General features: G+C 41.3%; 1 protein-coding gene across 2 annotated transcripts in view; it reads left to right on the top strand.

The window, feature by feature from the left end:
- Window positions 1-2,501: 2,501 nt before the first annotated feature.
- LOC118365296 (protein ELFN1-like) overlaps window positions 2,502-23,789 on the top strand; it is an 89,525-nt gene continuing 68,237 nt past the window's right edge. Inside the window, exon 1 of one of the 2 annotated variants that reach the window (XM_035747395.2) lies at window positions 2,502-2,732. The gene's annotated coding sequence lies outside the window, so the exon portion shown is untranslated. Of the gene's footprint in view, window positions 2,733-3,638; window positions 3,780-23,789 lie in introns of those variants that run through there. The other variant, XM_035747396.2, reaches the window with a different exon arrangement.

Here is a 23,789-nt window from a genome sequence, read left to right as displayed (position 1 = left end):
TGGAGCATTCAGTGTCAGCAGATGCTCCATTATACCAACTGCGACTCACCATGTCCTGCCCTGAATTATAACTAGCCCTGTCGTCTCTTCTCCTCAGCCCCAAACAGGCTTAGCCAGTAAATGGAGGATTTGAATAAATAACACCCGACATTCCCACCTATTGGCCTGCTTCGCCTTCTTTCCCCAAAACTCCATTTACTGACATTAAAATATTCTCTTTTGCATTGAAAGCTACTTAAAATATTTAATGTTGGCTTTACATTTATTTATTTTTTATTTATCCGTTATTTTACCAGGTAAGTTGACTGAGAACACATTCTCACTTGCAGAAACCACCTGGGGAATAGTTACAGGGGAGAGGGATGAATGAGCCAATTGTAAACTGGGGATTATTAGTAGACCGTGATGGCTTGAGGGCCAGATTGGGAATTTAGCCAGGACACCGGGGTTAACACCCCTACTCTTACGATAAGTGCCATGGGATCATTAATGACCTCAGAGAGTCAGGACACCTGTTTAATGTCCCATCCGAAAGACAGCACCCTACACAGGGCAGTGTCCCCAATCACTGCCCTGGGGCATTGGGATATTTTTTTAGACCAGAGGAAAGAGTGCTCCTACTGGCCCTCCAACACCACTTCCAGCAGCATCTGGTCTCCCATCCAGGAACTAACCAGGACCAACCCTGTTTAGCTTCAGAAGCAAGCCAGCAGTGGTATGCAGGGTGGTATGCTGCTGGCAGGTATGCCTAACAAGCAGTTATTCCTAGAACCTGTACTGTTATTCCCCAGTGCATCTTGGAGTCAATGTCTATGAACAGACAAACATATCAAAGAACTGTGGACGACATGCCATGGTATTGTCATTTTCCCCTTTACTTCACTGCTTCACTGCCTCAGAAATCAATCCCATTTGTTCCGTCACAGAATAAAACAGAACCAGTATAGAAAAAAACAGGAACAGAAAGTTCCTGTTCATATGATGTTTCAGTTGAAACTGTTCAGATCCAGATACACTAGCATTGACATCTACTTCTTCATTCATCTGATGTTAGTGCCATGTTTACTGTTAGCTGCCCTGCAGACTTTGGTTGACAGTCCATTCACTTTGGTTATGATCAAAGGCATTTTTTTGTGGGAAATAAATTAACATTGAAAAGATACAGCACAGCTCCTGTACTGTAGGTTTTGATGGACTGTGCAGTGATAACAAACAGAATTGGGTATGTTGTTTGTGGCTGTTTGTGATTAGTAAATATTTTTTACTGGAGGCCAAGGGAGGATGGAGGAATAACCCAAATGTCTCCGAGAGAGAGAGCTGTAGCCCCTGATGCCTTACTAAGGAGTGGGGCGTGTGGAGCTGCTGCACCAGGCCCAAAGACATCCAGGCAGCTAGGCAGCACTGCAACAGCCAGGGCCAGGGAAACCCAGCACAGCACAGCAGCAGGCCTCCCCAGTATCATAAAGATATTAGTGAGAGTGACACTGTGCTCCTGCCAACCCCAGTGCTGCAGCAGCAGAACCATGCTGCCCGGCCGTCCGCCTGCCTATGTCCAGAGCCTGAATGCTGCAATGAGACAGGGGCAATGCAGCCTCCTGCGCCAGCTCCTCACAAGCCCACTCCCTCACTCTGACAGACAAGCATCTGCAGCCTGGCCAGCCGGCCACACCGGTCATCCCCCATCCAGCCTACGTCACCATAGAGGACATCAGGCTGCACTCTCTATAAATCAAATGTAAGAGCTCTCATGGGCATCAACGGCTGCCAATATCCAGCTTCAGGAGTTGAACGACCTGTGGTTGTTATGGCATGGCCCAAGTAATCTTAATGTACAGTTCATTTCAACGTCTTTATATCAATTTCAATACATTTGTGTTTGTATTTTGGAAAGCTATACCAGCTTATCTTTCTGCCAAGTTGACAAAATTAAGCAAAAAAATGATGTAATTGATTTATAAAAAATATATACTAATTGCAAAACAGTGTCCCTTTAAGTATTTAGTCAAATAATGTGCCTCCGTATGAATAAGTGTCATGTTTGCATACAAGTGAACCATGCCTATCAACATTATCTTGATGAAGTTCCACCATAGAACAAATATTTTTCTACGTGAACATGTTGTGAGGCCAGGTTAAATATGTAGGCCCTATGATATATATGGCTGATCTATACTATATTTAGAGGTGCAGTGGCACACTGCAACAAAAGGATTTACAATTACCCTTCAGACTGTGTTGAACTCCACCATTTATAGACGTGCGGTGACAAACAATCTTATTATGAGATTTATGTTCACCCCAACTGGGTTTGAGGATCAACATGCTTCTTCTCCTGTCTCATAGTTCTCCACTGAGCTTCCAAACTGAAATAATAACCCGCCGATTATGGTTAAAACGTGGTGTCAGCCCCGATATGATTGAAAAAATGAGCCCTGTCGCGGCATAATGGAAACTCCCGACTCCTGTTCGGAATACATAAAGGCAAGGAGTGAAAGAGATTTCGATCAGGGCTCTCTGGCTTAAATTAATCACTCACTGTTTAATGGATCTTTGAGGCTTGTGCTTGACGCAGTGAGGAGCTGCATTTCTTGTATTCCGAGACCAACAGGACCCTGGATTTTTCATCAGAAACCTGCTGCCTCCTTGAAAATGTCTTGGGGTTCATGGTGACATAGGGTTCCAGTTTTTGATCGGGAAAGGCTAGAGGGATTCTGCTCCGCTGTTGTAAGCAGGTAAGCGCTTAAATGTTTCTGGTTAGTGGAGGAATGCTGTACTCTAATACGCTTCAATGCCGCAGTAGACACAATACGACTTAATTCTCTAACATCTTCAACGTAGACGTTGTAGTCGTGTCTTTAAATGTCGGCACAGTACATTGAAAGTCAACGATGTAAAAGTGATTGCGTGTTATTGGCGAGAATAGTTTTCACACATGAGCCATATTCCAATGGCGACGTGTGTTAGCAACACATTGTAGCATATCACTTATCCTTGAGTTAGCTGTAGAAAATGTAGACCTGGTTTGAAGTTGCATATGCATGCATAAAACTTAAACACATTTTGCACATGCCTTTATGATGACATGCATAGTTTAAGTGGTTTGGAATGTGTTTATTTTATCAGTGAACGAACAAATCTAGGTATTTAAACTGTAGCACGTTAAAAATAATATTCACGAAGAGTGGTTTCTAAGTTATTTGATATAGCTAGGTTTATAATAATCTGTCCCATAATAGAGAAATACACAACCATATTGACTAAATAGAAAATCAGGGTTTCCATCCTCCAAACATCTTTATCTTATCTCATTTAATGTTCATTGTATGTAATATGCAATTGTAATGCAAAAGTAAAAGGGACGCCAACATTGAAGTAGCCACTATTGTCTGAAATGCATTTCAGCACCATGGACAGCGAACGGACCCTCTTTACCGCTAGAGTTCGCCTTGAACCATAGAAGATATTTTTCTCTCATGGCTTCCCTCCATGGGCTTTCTGAGAATTATATGACAACTGTGTTACTTTCCTATTTAATTAAATTATGAACAATTTGCTAAATGTACACTAGTGCGCAGATCCTTGCTGACGTCAAGGCGACACCTTATCGGATAATTTCTCAGAGGTCTTAAACGTTCAGAATTTGAGTTTGCGTGCAGGATTGTAGGTTACAGAATAAGCAACATACGGTATGACATCCAGAGTACAGCCCGGTGTGCTAGGCGCGCCAGGTCCGTGAGGACACGAGGAACTGACCCAGTCAACAGGGCTAATCTGTACTGGTGAGTCTACATGACATACCCTACAGTACACATAAATACTTAGCCTACTGTAACATAGTGCTGCACCATGTGCAGTTAAACATCGCGGGTATAATTAATCGGTGACTATGTAGACTCTTAGTTGCATGCCTCTGAGCATGGTAATACATTTTGTAATTCATGTGAAATAAGGGTTTGTGACGTATATAAACACCCAGGCAGGCTAAGTTAGGGTATGGATTTATCCCTATAAAAGTGACATCAGATGATTGAATTATCTCAGAGATTTTGGATTGCAGTTGATTTTATTCAACGACTAAATATTTGTTTTTATCCTGTGATTCATATCCGTCGTCACATAATTCATACGGTTGAAGTCAGACCCATACAAACAACAATATGACCCTCTATGGATACAGGCAGACCTAGTGTATGGGGCAGGGGGTGCAGCCTACATCTACTTGGTTGAAAATAAGGCGTCTTTGCTATTCATCTTGTATGCAAATGTATATTGTATAGCCTAGGTGTTTGTAAATATTGTTTACAAATATTGTTGCAATATCTTTCTTACACGTCTTTTTTTGTGCAAATCTTATTTTTTTCTTTTTCTTTTCTTTTTTTCTTTTTTTTACCAATATGCAAATATTGTATATTACATTATTTTTGTGGATCAACTGCACCATTTGATGAATGTGTGGCATTGATAATGACATTCTAAATTGATTCACGATATTGAGTAGGCCTTATTTGCATGAGTGCTGAGAAAGTGTGGTTCGCTTACAAAGGTTGCCATGACAAGAGCCTAACGCTCAGCTGATACTCAGCCAAACATATTACGACAACAGCTTGAGCTGTTGCGTATAGTGGTGCGTAAACCCTCGGCTTACACAGTTGACAAGTAAAATAAAAGGTATACTCATCTGTTACGCGCTCACCTGCCACATGGCACAAGTGCATTGTATCAATATGTTGAACGAAACATGTATACATAAAGACAGTAGGCTACGAAGACAATAATTAAAACCAATCTATGTTTTTTTCTTCCTATTGTTTACCCCTCATTTCCATGACACCATTTACTTTCCACGTCTTTGTAAATAGTGGTGGGATGAGCAACCTAACTTGATGTTTGCAGCTAAACCGAGAGAGTTTTGACGATTTTAAAACATCCTCACACCGTTTCATAGCTACTGTCGCTGGAGCTTTGCCTCACATTAGCATCCCGCATCTCCTTCTCCTGTCCCTGTCTTTCTTATCTTGATTATGCAGCTTGAAGATTGAGTCAGCTATTTTGTATGCAAGTTGCCTTAGCTTGGTTATTTGTGGAAGAGAGTGAGATCGTGCTGCGGATACTGAAAATAATTACAGCTTCTCATGACGGCAAGGAGTGGAGGAGACGAAGCTGTCCTGATCGATATTGCCATTGGAAAAAGACATACAGTACCTTCAGAAAGTATTCACACCCCTTTACGTTATTCCACATGTAGTTGTGTTACAGCCTGAATTTAAAATGGATTACATTTTGATTTTGTGTCACAGGTCTACACACAATATCCCATCATGTCAAAGTGGAATTAGGTTTTTTGAAATGTTTACTAAGTAACGAAAATGAAAAGCTTGAGTCAGTAAGTATTCAACCCCTTTGGTATGGCAAGGCTAAATACGTTCAGGAGTGAACATTTGCAATAATAGTGTTTAACATGATTATGCACCGCACACATACAATTATCTGTAAAGTCCCTGAATCTGTGTTTGTGAATTTCAAACACCGATTCAACCACACAGACCAGGGAGGTTTTCCAATGGCTTGCAAAGAAGGGCACCTATTGGTAGAATAAAAGCAGACATTGAATATCCCTTTGATCATGATGAAATTATTAATTACACTTTGGATGGTGTATCAATACACCCAGTCACTACAAAGATACAGGCGTCCATCCTAACTCAGTTGCAGGAGAGGAAGGAAACCGCTCAGGGATTTCACCATGAGGCCAATGGTGATTTTAAAACAGTTACAGAGTTTAATGGCTGTGATAGGACAAAACTGAGGATGGATCAACAACAATGTAGTTAGTTCACAACACTAACCTAAATGACAGAGTTAAAAGAAGGAAGCCTGTACAGACTAAAATATTACAAAACATGCATTGTGTTTGCAACAAGGCACAAGTCGCAGTTGTAAATGAGAACTTGTTCTCATCTGGCCTACCTGGTTAAATAAAGGTGAAATAAATACAGAAAACAAAACAGAAAACTCAAGTAAAACTGCAACAAAATGTGGCAAACAAATCAACTTTTTTTTATCCTCAATACAAAGTGTTATGTTTGGGGCAAATCTAACACAAGAAATTCACTGGGTACCACTCTTCATATTTTCCAGCATGGTGGTGGCTGCATCACGTTATGGGTATGCTTGTGATCGCCAGGGACTAAGGAGTTTTTTAGGATAAAAATAAACCGAATACAGCTATAAGCACAGGCAAAATCCTAGAGGAAAATCTGGTTCAGTCTGCTTTCCAACAGACACTGGGAGACAAATAGACCTTTCAGCAGGACAATAACCTAAAATACCAGGCCAAATCTACACTGAAGTTGCTTACCAACACAACATCGAATATTCCTGAGTGGCCTAGTTACAGTTTTGACTTAAATCGGCATTCAAATCTATGGCAAGACTTGAAAATGTCTGTCTAGCAGAAATCAACACTCAACTTGACAGAGCTTGAAGAATTTAAAGAATAATAATGGGAAAACATTTTACAATCCAGGTGTGCAACGCACTTAGAGACTTACCCAGAAAGACTTACAGCTGTAATCGCCACCAATGGTGCTTCTACAAGATATTGACTTAGGGGTGTGAATACTTATGTAAAGATAAAATATATATTCCATCCATTTTGAATTCAGGCTGAAACACAACATAATGTGAAATAAGTCAGTGGGTATGAATACTTTCTGAAGACACTGTAAGTGGTAATGCTTATGCTGATGATGATGATGAGGAGGAGGAGGATGATGAGTCTACTGGTGGTGATAGGTTGTCAATGTAGTTGTCGAACTAAAGTAAACTCGTGCATAACTTTGCGAAGACATAGTATAGTACATTTAATCCGGCATGGTAACTGGTGATTTCCTGGACAAAGCAACAAAGCATTATTCTCTTGTTGGAAAAAAAAGTGATAAAAAGTACTACACAATAAGGAATCATACTGAAGATGAACGAAAACATGACTATCTTGTGGGAGGCATCCATGCTTTGTTTCAGAATTGTTTGCAGTAGATGCCCTGCATGTTGTAGAGAAATTACCTAAGCATGACATACTGGCGTGCTCAAACCCAGATGCTCTGGGTAAATGGTTAACAATGTGTAAAGTGTAATCAAAGAGACCAGTCATGCTTTGTGGACAGAGCTAAGAAACATATGGTACAACAGCATGCCAAAATCTGCAGTTACAATACCACAATACTGTAGCGGCCCCAGCATCCGTACGACATCAGTATCCTCCTCAATAGGGCCTCTTAGTGGAATGTCTTAAGCTTCCACAAACTCTACGCAGACGCAAGATTCGGTATTGCAATGTCGTTTTTCGTCACAAAAGGGGAAGCTCCTTGTAATACCTGAAGATTGAGAGTGAGACATGCCTTATTTGACATGGAGAGGGTGGAAGCTAAAAAGACTAGCTAGCTTGCTAAGTTTTTAGCCAGGCTAAAGTCATCTAGCCAGACTGCCAACTAAACTCGACAAAAAAAGAAACAGAACAGCATCCTCTCACTTTCAACTGTGTTTATCTTCAGCAAACTTAACATGTGTAAATATTTGTATGAACATAACAAGATTCAACAACTGAGGCATAAACTGCACAATTTCCACAGACATGTCACTAACAGAAATGAAATACTGTGTCCCTGAACAAAGGGGGGGTCAAAATCAAAAGTAACTGTCAGTATCTGGTGTGGCCACCAGCTGCATGCAGTGCTTCTCCTCCTCATGGACTGCACCAGATTTGGCCATTCTTGCTGTGAGATGTTACCCCACTCTTCCACCAAGGCACCTGCAGGTTCTCAGACATTTCTGGGGGAATGGCCCTAGCCCTCACCCTCCGATCCAACAGGTCCCAGACGGGCTCAATGGGATTGAGACCCGGGCTCTTCGCTGGCCATGGCAGAACACTGACATTCCTGTCTTGCAGGAAATCACGCACAAAATGAGCAGTCTGGCTGATGGCATTGTCATTCTGGAGGGTCATGTCAGTATGAGCCTGCAGGAAGGGTACCACATGAGGGAGGAGGATGTCTTCATGAATTGTTTGGTATGTATGGTGTATGGTTCATTGAACAAGCATGGGAAACCGTGTTTAAACCCTTTACAATGAAGATCTGTGAAGTTAATTGGATTTTTATGAATTATCTTTGAAAGACAGGGTCCTGAAAAAGGGACGTTTCTTTTGTAGTAACCTTTTGTTGGATTGGCAGCTGCGAGGTCATGGAGTCCCATTTGGTCTAACCCAGAAGTGGGTTGGTGCTGCTGTGAGAGCATCAATCAGTACGGGGCCTTGGCCTGAGGGACCATCACGCAGAGAAGCATAGGACCTGCAGCGATCACAGCCTCAATACAACACCAACGATCTTGTGAAGAGGTTAAGACCTGTTGGTATTATAGTTTATAGTACTGATGACTTTGAGTCCAGTTATGATGTCATGAGTAGTGTTTGCATTGAGTATTGACTAGTATGTGGACAAACCAAGAGGTTTTGAGTGAGACCAGCATAGTCCAAGTCAGCCTCATCACCAAGAGGTGTCTTGGTAAATTATGCAATAACACCGGCTGGAATCTATAAGAATCAAATCATTTCTTTCCATATTAATGTAGGGGGCATAATACCTTATGTGCTTTACTTCATGTTTCATCTCATCTCATACAGATGAGGAATAGGATTAGGCCTGCTATGGAAAATAGATATCTGAGATGCTATCATGTCAAACATGTTACATGGCAGGATTATGAGAAAAGTCGTGTGCAATTGTGAAATGATCATCTTTCAAATTCAGACAAGATCATTAAATGGCACATGTGAGGGAAGTGTCTGTGGTACTAATAAGATATCAGCTTGAAGTAGCACATGTGCTGCAATTCCTCCCTCTCCTTTGGGATAACAAGTATCCCACTGGGCACACTATGTCATTTCAACGTGGGTAATTGGGCCATATTTGGTTGAGATGTCGATCAATGAAATCACAACCTATATTCACCCATTCAAAATGACAGCCAAAAGATAGTTGAATTTCCAATGTGTATTCACTCTGTGTATTCACTCTGTGTATTCACTCTGTGTATTCACTCTGTGTATTCACTCTGTGTATTCACTCTGTGTATTCACTCTGTGTATTCACTCTGTGTATTCACTCTGTGTATTCACTCTGTGTATTCACTCTGTGTATTCACTCTGTGTATTCACTATGTGTATTCCCTCTTCTTTCAACCATCTAAAAGCCCAACCAAATTCAAATGGAAAACAATGTCGGATTTGTGGTTTAGCTGTCACCCAAATGTCTATCCCTGTGCTTTCAACCATTATTTAAACCAATCATTACATTTGAAATCAACCAGAGCTTGAAACCCTAGGCCTATTGTATTGTCTATTTCTGGTTGAATTCTGGGTTGAAATGAAACAATTGCTTTTGATGACTTTTGTAAATGCTATATAGACCTAAATAGCATCATTGATGATATACTGTAAGTGATCAAATATGGTCACGTTTCATTTGCTCTGTTAAAACCTACCTTATGGAATGACTTTGACAGCAACAGTGAATCTATTTAGTTTTAAATGTTAGAGCTCTCAACAATTATTCTCACAATAGCACATTGGCAATGGTCAGTGACACATATCTTAGGTTAACAGGGCTGGGCTTGGTTAACAACCTGGATGGGCTTGGTTAACAACCTGGATGGGCTTGGTTAACAACCTGGATGGGCTTGGTTAACAACCTGGATGGGCTTGGTTAACAACCTGGATGGGCTTGGTTAACAACCTGGATGGGCTTGGTTAACAACCTGGATGGGCTTGGTTAACAACCTGGATGGGCTTGGTTAACAACCTGGATGGGCTTGGTTAACAACCTGGATGGGCTTGGTTAACAACCTGGATGGGCTTGGTTAACAACCTGGATGGGCTTGGTTAACAACCTGGATGGGCTTGGTTAACAACCTGGATGGGCTTGGTGAACAACCTGGATGGGAGAGCAAAGGGTCACTGAAGATATATCAATTCTCTTGTAGGACTTATTTATTTTCTGATAGTGGATATAGTGCTGAAGATCTGACCTGTGTTTTAAAGGTGAACATTAAATATATTTTATAAAAGGTTTGTCCACGCTGATATTTGGTTAGCATGATGACATAATCACCCTCAAAACAAGTTTCACCCTCAAAACAACCGCTTTGATGGCTTTTTCAAATCCCATGTATTTTCCACGCAGATTCCATGTCACAATACGTTGACACATTCCATTGAAACAATTTTGATTCAACCAGTTTGTACCCGGTGGGATGTGCCTTTTGATAAATGTATCTCATTAACATAAATGATTGGTGAATGAAATTGTAAATGTTGACAGTGTTTAAAACCCCTCCATTATAGTCAACATCACACCCTGCCTCTTGTCATTTAAAGACAATGAACACTGTGACACAGGCATTGTACCACACTGTGGTGGCATATGCTAGACTGAGCCACAGTTCTGTAGTCAAACTGCATCCGTTTAAATTAAAGGTGAGATTTCAGTTTGCAAATCCCAACTGAAGAAACTGCGTAGTTCTATACTGTAAAACACAAGTTCAACATTCCATTGAAACATGGAGGGTCTATAAATGCCTCCGATTTGAAGGACATGTTTGTCATAAAGACATTGTCTGAATTGTATCTCGGGACAATTGATATCCAAAATAAAGTCTATTGACAGTCCCTGAGCATTCAGTGGCAAGAAACAATATGACTGAAGGTTGAGGACTTTCTGTATCTAATGGAGCCTGGAAATTGCAGATAAGCTGGAAATACAAAGCTGATGTCCTAAAGCTGGATGGTTGCCCTTGGGTCCTGTTGTATTTCAATTCTGCAAAGCAAAGATGGCACAATTGCAGAGATAGTATCTTTTAGAAAGCATACAAAAATGGCATTTGCAAGCTTCACCTTGAATCAGCAGCTTGTTTGACTCATTAACTGTGTATGGCGTTTACTGAGCTGTGACCTGGACCCATCTCAAGAAGAAATGTGTTGGCGTTTACTTAGGAGACTTTATTGAAGGTGGCAGAGATGGCCATTTAGATCCCAGATACATCTAGAAACTAATGGGACCAGATGATGCAAAGCATATTTTGTACTTGAGAAAAGTTTGCTTCCAGTGTCAGTTTCAGAGTGTTGTTGGGTTGACGATTAAGTGCTCCAGTCTCCAGTTCACAAAGGTCGAATTTCCTCAAGATCACTGTTGTTTAAAAGCAGTCGAGCCCCTGATCATGCCGTACCACCCTGCAGAAGAAGAGTGTCCATGTGAAAAGGAGACAGATACATTATAATAGGAGTCTAATTGTTGAGAAGTTTTCCTTCGCAGGGGTTGGCTCGGTTGGTCATTTTAATCAGTCACAACTCATATACGAGTGCACAAAGATGAAAATCGTTCTGGTGCGCCAGGCATGTAGTTCCTCAGCCTCATGCTGACTGATTTATGACGGAAGAAAACCTTTAGCAAACAAGCATCACACAAGTGGCACGGCAGCGAGGCATTTTGAACGTCCCTCTCCCCCTCCCCCGTCCCCCTCTCCCTTGCCATCTTCTCTGCAAAGTAATTACAGGGCAGGGCTACAAAATACCACGGGGGCTGTATACCTGCAGGCTGCAGCACCACACGGGTTGATGAATATCCTGCGCATGAGAACCCATTAAAACGGGCGATACATAACGGGTTTGTCAATGTGCTCACTTCAGAGGCTTTCTTATTGATCTGGCTTCATTGAGTGAGTGTACGAGAAACAGTATTTCCTTCACTGAATTACATACTCTTGGATGGCGGAATATGCATACGAGGCACACTGCAGAAATTCAGGGTGAAAGGTCAACCGCATAATACAGAGGAAAGATAAAGCAATGTATGCACATGCCAAGAAACTGTCAGAAATAGTAACAATAATAGCACATGTATTCTATTAAAAACATATCCAATCAGGCATAACAACACAACATCATCTTTTTTGTTTACTTGTATTAAAAACCTGTCAAAAACATTTTTTCTTCAATACGTTATACAGTTTACCTACCAATACATTTACAAATGACATGAACATTGCCGTTCTGAAACAGCACACTGTCTGTGAAGTCTCTGGCCGAATACAATTGTTTGTGTCAATGTGTTATGCATATCAGATGATAGGAAAAGCTAAAGAAGTTGGAGCCAAATATATTGATGTTGTTCATATTGTTTAGTTGTATAGCAAAATATGTGTTCCACTAGGTATGATGCTTGAGTCTATCATTCACGCTTAAGTGATTAGACTGGTTGCAAGGGGACTGGACACTACTGCAAAACGTGAGGTGGGACCAACACACACACACACACACACACACACACACACACACACACACACACACACACACACACACACACACACACACACACACACACACACACACACACACACACACACACACACACACACACACACACACACACACACACTCATGAAAAGGCTGGATACCTCTGTGAAATACAAAACCTCAGGAGTAAGTCCAAATAATTCCGGTTCCTCTGTAGCTAGGAAATAAATTGTATGAATGTGTAAAGCTGCAATATGTGACTTTTTGACGTATAGAAATATGTGTCATAGATCTGTCATTCTCATTGAAAGCAAGTCTACGAAGCGGTAGATCTGTTCTATGTGCGCTATTTCGTTTTTGCGTCTTTTACTTTAGATCTTGTATACAAGCTTCGACCAGCTGAAAATATTATATTTTTGGTTGTGAAAAATATATTTCACAACGGTTTAGATGGTACAATGATTCTCTATACTATACTTGCTTGTTTTGTCACAAACTGAAATTAAGCAAATTTTAGAAACCACAAAAAAAGGTGAACTATCAGTAAGTCTTAAAAAAAATGTACATTTAGAAATGCAGTGAATTTGCTATGTCTTACTTCAGGTAAATATATATGTATATAAGTTTAAAACCCTTTAGATGAGATTGGATTCATAATAGTTTGATAATTACAATTGCATGTATGGTATGATGGTGTGCGAATCAGTAAACTGTAAATATATTATTTAATATAGTCTATTGTCTTTACAAAACAGCAGTCTCTCAGCAAGATCGTGTAATAGATCATTAAGATAAACACTTGCCTACCTAGAGGGAGTTTCCATACAGAGTTCCATCACAGTGCAGGTGGGTGATTCACTTTGCAGTAATGACTGAGGTTCCGGCAGAGAGGTGAGTGTGCACTGCCCAACCCTGTGCTGCATGTTTTAACTATAGCCGCTTCAAGCCGTGGAAGTGCCAAACCCTCCTCACCATAATCAATACTTATCTCTCTCTCTCTTTGAATGTCAAGTGATCACATTGCCTCAGATCTGCCCCTGTGCATGCTAATGCTGTGGGTAGATGCTTGTCTTTGCCTGAGAGAGATTCTATGATTGACAGTGCTTTCAGTATTTATGTGAATTATTAAGAGATCAAATGCAATGTGAAATCCATGCAATAGCACATGTCTTTGTGGTGTTCAGTATGGATCTATATGTGTGGGCTTTTGATGATACACACCCTGTAAAGCAATTGGTAGTTGGTTTTTATAATGCAGAGCATTACTCCCATTGGTATGTACAGCCAAACAGCTGAGACAACAGGTATGTTTTAAAAAGTGAAGAAGTGAAGTCAATGGAACAGGTGGGATTTGATGGAGACAGCATCTGCAATGAAATACTTCCTGCCTCTTGGAATGGATTGTCTAATGCCCTGCTTATCTAATTAATAACGTGCTTGTCTGCTAAACAGACATGGAAAAGTTGACAAAACATGAACGTTACACACTGTAATTCTGTCAATTCTACCGTGGGAAATCAAGAGAGCGAAGGAGAAACCGAATTGAAAGGAACCCATTGCCTTAGAGGAATAGTCCAAATTGGCGCTGCCGCAGCACAGCAGCAGACAGACGCAGCACTATTTCCCCCCTTTTGATATCATGTAGCTGCACTCCCACCTATATGTAAGGCTGATTTACACACGTTGAGTCTGGCTTGTTTATCGGGACAAATGATGCTTCCGCCCCATCTGACAAATCCCAACGGGTTATTCTTGCAACATCCGCTCTGCATCTTTGCACGGCCATCGCTGATGGGTAATCTGGCGCCTGTGGCTATGAAGAAGACACTCTCCCTTTGATTTCAGAAGATTTCTTATCTCCCCCGTCGTCAGGGAATGACAGGTAATGCTTTACCCATGAGGGGTCGTAGACAGAAGATTGACTTAGTTCGTTGCCCTGCACGTTGAAGTGCCAACAGAGGAATTCAAGGATAACTCCAGGTCATTAAAAGTCAGAAGGTTTCAAAGATGTTGATTCCTAGGGGACAGTGGTCACAAAACAACGTTATTTTACCCTTCTTCCATGAAGCTGTGCCACATCAAGGTCTCTGACATCTTAATATGAATCGTGTGATTTGCTATATTTAAAGAGCTGCAGTTGATCCTAGATGGAACACATCCTTTTGTATCATCGTGTTTTATTATCAGTTAAGCATTTAACTGGATTAGTGTGATGCGTTTTCCTAATGAAGAGTAATGCTACACAGGTGGCTGTTGGTGATGAACCATTTCATCCAATGGCAAATGCTTGATACCTCCAAAAGGCCACCGTGCGGCTGTCGAGGCAGAGTGCTTTAATCTGGCAAAAAAAAAAGAGAATAAATCATCAACATCTGCTGTGCGAGGGTTAAGCCCAGCATCTGTTAAATTACTGGGAGCCCTCTGGTGTAGAAGGTCTAAGTGGTTTTCCCTCTCTCTTAAAAATGGATCCCCAAACAAAACAAAACTTTGATTCATGAATATTCATTTGGAGCACCATCAATAGTGTCTGTCCCGGGGTCCAGTGAGGTGTTTGGATGGGCGTGTGGCTAGATGAGCACCCCTCTGATGGATGAGGTGAGGTCGGAGACATGGCAGTGAACAGTGGTGACAGTCATCAGTCAGAGGTAATGTGAGCAGGGTTAGTGAAGCATGTTGAGCCTCTATGAGCAACCTTTGACCTCAGACATAGCATCAGTAACCACAGTGTCACACCAGACCAGAGAACGGGGATGACACTTGACATCAATGCCTACGTCATTTGAAGAAAGATGATTGATAGCTTACAAAGCCATGGACAGGGAGCTACTTTTTCATGTGCGACATCCATGTTCTCAATTCAGCCCCATGTTTAGGGGCACCATTTAGGACCCAAAGTCCCATTTTAAGGTAGTGAGGTAATTAAGCCAAATGTATTTTAAATCCTATTGACTGCAGACTGTGAAGCAGCTGTAGCTTTAATGCAGCTCTTTTAAGGGTCTCTAAGCACTTCTGTCAAGATGCACCATAAATCAACATTTTGGCCTGCTGAGGCTTCGCAATTACCTAAGCTCAAGTATTGATTCATAATTAAAGACTATTAGAGATTTAAAATCATTCATGCAATGTCCGCATTAGGAGTTAAGATAATCCCTGTTCCCCTCCTCCTCCCACTGCACACCCAGACCCCACCCCCTCTTTATGGACATTTCTATATACATTTATTGGTAGTATTATCCATGTTTTTACTATATTTTTTATTTTGTTATTTCAATGCATTGTTGGAGTTTGGCGCTCAAGAATGACATCTGTCACTCTATACATGCGACTATTAAACTAATCTAATCGAATCTAAACTCAGGATTTCCATCAGTATTACTGGAGGAATCTAATGGATTGTCAACAAGAGAGTGAAGAGATGGCATTGTTACCATAGGAACTGCCTCTAAACGTACTAGCATCTACTCATTAAAATGTGCCAGTATTCACACCGTTTTCCAGCCACAGTGTATGATAACAATTATGTTGGAGAGCATGCTTTACTTACTGGTCCTCCCTCTTCCTTAGACTGTATGTATGGAAAACATGTCATCACATTACAAGGTAGTGGTCTTTCAACTGCTTTTACTATTGGTAGCGCATATGAAATAAAACATGATTTGCATATTGATTTGTTTGTAGAACAGTAGTGCTGTCCTGATTTTCAGTGCTGTCAAGTATTGTGTGTGTTGAAATCCTTGAATTAAAAAATAAATAATCTAACTTCGTTTTGGAATAACGTAATCCTTTTTTGTCCCAATTTCGAAGCAGTTTCTGTTGTCACTATTGTTTTGTCTGAGATCTTTAAGAGGATGTTGACCACAGCCTAGTCATTTCCAGAGAAGTGGCCGCCCAGATGATGATCGATTGCAGAGTAATGAAGGTGGACACAGAATTGGGCTTTCAGGGCAACAGCTTCACACAGCAACCAACACCAAATGAATTAAATACATTTAGCTCATTATATGTTGTGTGCCCTGAGCAATGAAGTCGATCCCTTGTCGTGCCAAGCTTGGAGAGTGCCGTTGCACGGAGCCATGCATCATGATTCAGATCAGACTCTAGATTCCTCTGAGAAGTTGCAGTGCCTAGTGAAAGCCTACCCACCCCTTGCACAGTCTTCACATTTTGCTGACGTACAATTTTACGTTTACCGATGTACACAAAATCAAATCAAATCAAATGTATTTATACAGCCCTTCGTACATCAGCTGATATCTCAAAGTGCTGTACAGAAACCCAGCCTAAAACCCCAAACAGCAAGCAATGCAGGTGTAGAAGCACGGTGGCTAGGAAAAACTCCCTAGAAAGGCCAAAACCTAGGAAGAAACCTAGAGAGGAACCAGGCTATGTGGGGTGGCCAGTCCTCTTCTGGCTGTGCCGGGTGGAGATTATAACAGAACATGGCCAAGATGTTCAAATGTTCATAAATGACCAGCATGGTCGAATAATAATAAGGCAGAACAGTTGAAACTGGAGCAGCAGCACAGTCAGGTGGACTGGGGACAGCAAGGAGTCATCATGTCAGGTAGTCCTGGGGCACGGTCCACAACCTACTCCACAAGTGAAACAACTATTATAGAAAATTGTCCAAATGAATACAAATAAAAAAACAACATGTATTGATGACTAATATATTAGTACTTGGTGAAAATACATTTTACAGTCATTACAGCTGTGATTCATTTTGATTAAGATCCTACCAACCTTGCACAACTCTTAGGGAAACATATAACCATTGTTTTTGTCAAAATTGCTCAAGCTCAGTACATTTGGTTGGGAATCATTGATGGACAGCAATATTCAAACCTTGTCTCTGATTTTCAAGTCAGGACTGGGACTGAACCATTCAGGAACACTGAGCACCTCTTTATCATTACAATCTGTATAGTCATCCGGTTGTAACTGTACAACTCTATCCCAGGGTTAGGTTTTCAGAAGACTAGGGCCAGCTTTCCTCTTTTTGCCCTTAGCTTTGCTACTTTCATATTTATTTTGATTCTGATTCTGACAGTCCCTGCCGGTGACGGGCAAACTGTACGTATAACATAATGCTGCCAAACTTCCCAGCCCCTGCCGGTGACGGGCAAACTGTACGTATAACATAATGCTGCCAAACTTCCCAGCCCCTGCCGGTGACGGGCAAACTGTACGTATAACATAATGCTGCCAAACTTCCCGGCCCCTGCCGGTGACGGGCAAACTGTACGTATAACATAATGCTGCCAAACTTCCCGGCCCCTGCCGGTGACGGGCAAACTGTACGTATAACATAATGCTGCCAAACTTCCCAGCCCCTGCCGGTGACGGGCAAACTGTACGTATAACATAATGCTGCCAAACTTCCCAGCCCTTGCCGGTGACGGGCAAACTGTACGTATAACATAATGCTGCCAAACTTCCCAGCCCTTGCCGGTGACGGGCAAACTGTACGTATAACATAATGCTGCCAAACTTCCCAGCCCTTGCCGGTGACGGGCAAACTGTACGTATAACATAATGCTGCGTATAACATAGACAAACTTCCCAGCCCCTGCCGGTGACGGGCAAACTGTACGTATAACATAATGCTGCCACCACAGTCCCTGCCGGTGAAAATACATAAAATATCAACCACATAGTATAACATAATGCTGCCACCACATTCAATCCACATTCAACCATTCATACATTCACTCCACATTCACTCCACATTCACTCCACATTCACTCCACATTCACTCCACATTACTGGCCTCTATGACAACATCAAAATAATGAATCCACTCCAAATCATCTGTTCTGTTTGCAACAAGGCCATTAAGTAATACTGCAAGACAATTTGGCAAATAAATACATTTTGGGGCCTAAATTAAAAACCACAGGTGTGGGACAAATCCAATACAACACAACACAGAGTGAAAGTATTGTGGTGGCAGCATCACGTCAGTGGCAGGACTGGGGAGTTTTCCAGGGTTTAACGAAATATGATAGCAGCAAATCCAAGGTAAAGAAAGTTAGAGGAAAACCTGCCTTAGCCTTCTGAAAACATAACACTGAGATAAAAATTCAACATTTCAGCGGGACAATTATACCCAAATGTTAATGCCAAAGGCACACCGGATTGGCTTTCGAAGAGGTGTTGCGTGGTCCTGAGTGCTCCAGCCTCAGTCCTGACTTAAATTAGATTGAAAATCAGAGACAAGGTTTGAAAATTGCTGTCCATCAATGATTCCTAATCAAATTTACTGAGCTTGAGTTATCTTGGCAAAAACAATAGACATACAGTTGAAGTCGGAAGTTTGCATAAACATTAGCCAAATACATTTACACTCAGCTTTTCACAATTCCTGACATTTAATCCTAGTAAAAATGCCCTGTCTTGGGTCAGTTAGGATCACCACTTTATTATAAGAATGTGAAATGTCAGAATAATAGTACAAATAATTATTTATTTCAGCTTTTATTTCTTTCATCACATTCCCAGTGGGTCAGAAATGTACATACACTCGATTAGTATTTGGTAGCATTGTCTTTAAATTGTTTAACTTGGGTCAAACATTTCACGTAGCCTTCCACAAGTTTCTCACAATAAATTGGGTGAATTTTGGCTCATTCCTCCTGACAGAACTGGTGTAACTGAGTCAGGTTTGTAGGCCTCCTTGCTCACACACACTTTTTCACTTCTGCCAACCAATTTTCTGTAGGATTGAGGTCAGGGCTTTGTGATGGTCACTCCAATACCTTGACTTTGTTGTCCTTAAGCCATTTTGCCAGAACTTTGGAAGTATGCTTGGGGTCATTGTCCATTTGGAAGACCCATTTGTGACCAAGCTTTAATTTCCTGACTGATGTCTTCAGATGTTGCTTCAATATATCCACGTAATTTTCCCACCTCATGATGCCATCTATTTTGTGATGTGCACCAGTTCCTCCTGCTCAAAGCACCCCCACAACATGATGCTACCACCTCCGTGCTTCAGAGTTGGGATGGTGTTCTTCGGCTTGCAAGCATCCCCCTTTTCCCTCCAAACATAACAATGGTCATTATGGCCAAATAGTTCTATTTTGATTTCATCAGACCAGAGGACATTTCTCCAAAAAGTACGATCTTTGTCCCTATGTGCAGTTGCAAACTGTAGTCTGACTTTTTTATGGCAGTTTTGGAGCAGTGGCTTCGTCCTTGCTGAGCGGCCTTTCAGGTTATGTCGATTTAGGACTCGTTTTAATGTGGATATAGATACTTTTGTACCTGTTTCCTCCAGCATCTTCAAGGTCCTTTGCTGTTGTTCCGGGATTGATTTTCACTTTTCGCACCAAAGTAAGTTAATCTCTAGGAGACAGAACGCGTCTCCTTCCTGAGTAGTATGACAGCTGCATGGTCCAATGGTGTTTATACTTGCGTACTATTGTTTGTACAGATTAACGTGGTACCTTCAGGCATTTGGAAATTGCTCCCAAGGATGAACCAGACTTGTGGAGGTCTACATTTTTTTCTGATGTCTTGGCTGATTTCTTTTGATTTTCTCATGATGTCAAGTAAAGTTTGAAGGATGGCCTTGAAGTACATCAACAGGTACACCTCCAATTGACCTAAATGATGTCCTTCTGTAGCTCAGTTGGTAGAGCATGGCGCTTGTAACGCCAGGGTAGTGGGTTCGATTCCCGGGACCACCCATACGTAGAATGTATGCACACATGACTGTAAGTCGCTTTGGATAAAAGCGTCTGCTAAATGGCATATATTATTATTATTATTATAATTAGCCTATCAGAAGCTTCTAAAGCCATGACATCATTTTCTGGAATTTTCCAAGCTATTTAAAGGCACAGTCAACTTAGTGTATGTAAACTTCTGACCCACTGGAATTGTGATGCAGTGAATTATAAGTGAAATAATCTGTCTGTAAACAACTGTTGGAAAAATTACTTGTGTCATGCACAAAGTAGATGTCCTAAACGACTTGCCAAAACAATAGTTTGTAAACAAGAAATGTATGGAGTGGTTGAAAACTATTTTTAATGACTCCAACCTAAGTGTATGTAAACTTCCGACTTCAACTGTATGTTTCCCTAAGTGTGCAAAGTTGTTAGAATCTCATTCAAAATGATTCACAGCTGTAATAGCTGCCAAAGGTGCTTCGACCAGGGGGAGGGAGACATATACAATCAAGACATCTTCGTTTTTGTGTTATTCATTTGGTAATAAAATATAAACAAATCTTTCACTTTCAAATTGTGGAGTAGGTTATGTAGATCTTTAGAGAAAACATCTAAATGTAATTCCTTTTTAGATCAAATTTTAAGGCAGCAAAAGAAGAGTGTGCAAGCGTTGTGTAGACTTTCACTGTAACTGAGTTATGTTCTGTAGACAGGAGCCACACACATTTCAATATTTACACGATGCAACCGCCATGAGCGAAGCCATGCAGTGTCACTTAAACCAGAGGAAGGAACAACATCTCTATGTCTATAACTTATTTTCCTTCCCGCCCATGTGATGTAGGAATAGACAAACATCTTGGCAGCATGCTAGGTTCTTTGCAAAGATCCCTTTTTTAATGATTATTATTCAGGCCGACAGCTGGCAAGAATAGTGGTGCTTCCACAGCTGCGGCGCATCAATCTGACGGTCCACCTGTTGTCTCCTCACTCACACGCCCTGCGCTGCTCGTTAAACAGTGCGGCCTTTCAGGCCGCATCAGCTCAGCCTGGTGATCACCCACTGTGAGACCAGAGCACTGAGAGAGAGGGAGAGGAGAGGGAGAAAGGAGAGAGAGAGGGATTTGGGGTGCCACATTGCTGAGCCTGTGAGGTGTTATCCCTGAGATAAATGTGAGGTGTTATCCCTGAGATAAATGTGGAGATCTGTGTAAATCCTGCATGTCCTGCATGTCAATTATGCCATCCTACCTTTTTAGCAAGACCATGTGATTCTTTGTGCCGAGCCAGTGTGAGATGGGAGAAGAGAAATATAGAAGGATATGTCCAGATCAAGGGGACATGGAGATAGTTTTCTAAACTATTTTGCCTTGCAAAAAAACATTAGAATTCACTCACAAACTCTCAGCTAAGAACTTCAAATGATATTCTTAATTAATGTGCACCAGTTTGGTTTTAGGCCTGGACATAGCACCATTGAAGCAGCTATGCAAGTCTTAGATTCTGAGTTAAATTGCTTATTTCATAGGAATCACTATGCTGCCACATGTATAGACCTATCTAAGGCCTTTGATACTGTCGACCACCACTCATACAACGGTTGTCTGAAATGGGCCTCGACCAAAGCGTTTTGCAAGTGGTTTGGGAACTATCTGTCAGACAGTACACAATGTGTGCTTTCTGATGGTGTCAAGTTACCTCGATAGTAATAAAGGTGTCCTGCAGGGGATGATTTTGGGACCTGTCATCTACTGTATATAAATAATATTGGTCTATCTGCAAAAACCTGTAATATTCATCTGTATGCAGATGACACTGCTATGTACGCTGTTGCCCCTTGTGATGACCAGGCTATGTTAGACCTGCATTCTGATTTTTTTGCCTGGCAGAAAGACCTTGCTGATTTAAAATTGGCACTTAATGCGGGAAAAACTGAATGTATGATTTTTTTCCTACTCTCATAGAAATATTTCAGATGGTTTACACATTTATGTCTGTAAATATCAAGGCATTTTGATTTATAGAAATAGATCACGCCTCTCCTTAAACAGCCACTACTCTAAAACCCTCGGATATAGTGTACCATAGAGTGCTTATCACAGGTAACAGGTTTAATACTCATCACTGCATCCTTTATCAAAAGGTCAGCTGGACCTCTAAATTCCTATAGAGCACTTCATTTCTCCCATTTTGTTTACAAAGCTCTGCTGCACAAGCTTCTAAAAGATCTCGCGTCTCTGTTAAAAGTAGAATAATACGAGGCACCAAACCCGCTCACGGGCGGGGTTGGTTAACTCTTGAGGTCCCTCGTGTCTCTACCAACCTGGGTAAATCAGCCTTTCGTTTTACCGCACCCCATGTTTGGAAAAATGATCATCCTCATTACATCTTGAATCCCTGGTGCCAATAGTGTCGTTTCCAACGAGGAATGAATTCACTGAGGTATGCGAGCGTTTTGGTTGATTGGAATAATAATGTGTTTGTGTTGTTGTTGAAATGTAGTGTATCTGTTGAATTCCTTTCCTGTTTTATTGACATTTTCATGTTGTCTTGTTTGTTCTCAGGGCACCATTGAGAATGAGAATGCGAGTTAAAAGTTACATTTATGAAACCAAATCCATTTGGAATCCACATCTGTGCTAGAATCTTAAATGAAACTGCACCCCCTGCAGTCTTCTGTTTCCTTATTAGTATTATTGCAGTGACTGGCCTGAACCTTTACTCTTTGTACCCACAGGCAGTAACCCAATGGCCATGTTGTAGGTTAACAACTGCACACCATAATCACATTCCTGGATCATAATTAACCATGTCTGATTGCATTTTCTAATTTGTTTCACTTAAATATGACCGGATTAAAGGATGTTTGATCTTTGAATTAATCATCAACTAGTATTATTTATTTATCCACCACCAGTATCAATTACGTAATGCGAGGTATGCATTCCATTACTTCTTTCCAGTAATAAGAGTGTGAACACATCCCTAGAAACACAGAAGTAAATAAGGGCATCTAAAGTGGTCTGTGATGCATAAATTAAGTTGCCACATTAATCACACCATAGAAGAAGGCTGAGAATCCAATTAATTCTCTTTGATTCTCCTATAAGATCTGGAGCTGATTATCAACTATAATCCCTTCTGAACACCATGGAAAGCCACATTACCCCAAACACAGGAAACCGTGTCATCCTGGAGGGGCAGAAGAAAGTAAACCACGGCCGATGCTCGTCTTTGGCCCCTGTTATTTCTGAGATTGAAACTCAACAACTGTATCCTTACATACGGTCTAATCTGATGTTCACGGCTAAATGCTCATCCTGGGTGTTACATGCCCATGTCTGTTTACTTTTAATTAGGCCGGTTTTGGGCTTTCGCTTCTCATTACCCTGGCTGTTTAGTGAGCTCCAGCATTATCAGCTGTGCTGAGACAGGGCTGGGTCTACCAGGGAGAGATAGCAATGCCTCAGTATTTATAGTATACTGCTGGTCTCAGCTTGCTAAGAGCATATCTGAAGCCTGAAGGCATGCCGAATAGTGAACCGCATGACCAATGGAGGAGCAACTATGGTGGTTAAATATGCAAACAGGCTCTGCTCTCCGACTCGTTTCCACAGGATCAGGAACCTATAGTCCTTCACCTGCAAGTCCCTCTACTGCGAGGAGACACACTGTAGACACACATCGCTTTGAGCACACCTCCCTTTCCACTTCGATGACTCCTCACGTCAACTCGGTTGGCCGTGAACCTGTCCAACAGAAATGAG

The sequence above is a fragment of the Oncorhynchus keta genome, chromosome 5, assembly GCF_023373465.1.
Source record: "Oncorhynchus keta strain PuntledgeMale-10-30-2019 chromosome 5, Oket_V2, whole genome shotgun sequence".
In the NCBI taxonomy this organism is placed as follows: domain Eukaryota; kingdom Metazoa; phylum Chordata; class Actinopteri; order Salmoniformes; family Salmonidae; genus Oncorhynchus; species Oncorhynchus keta.
Note: the sequence above shows the minus strand (reverse complement) of the source record. Positions and strands in the feature narration are given on the sequence as shown.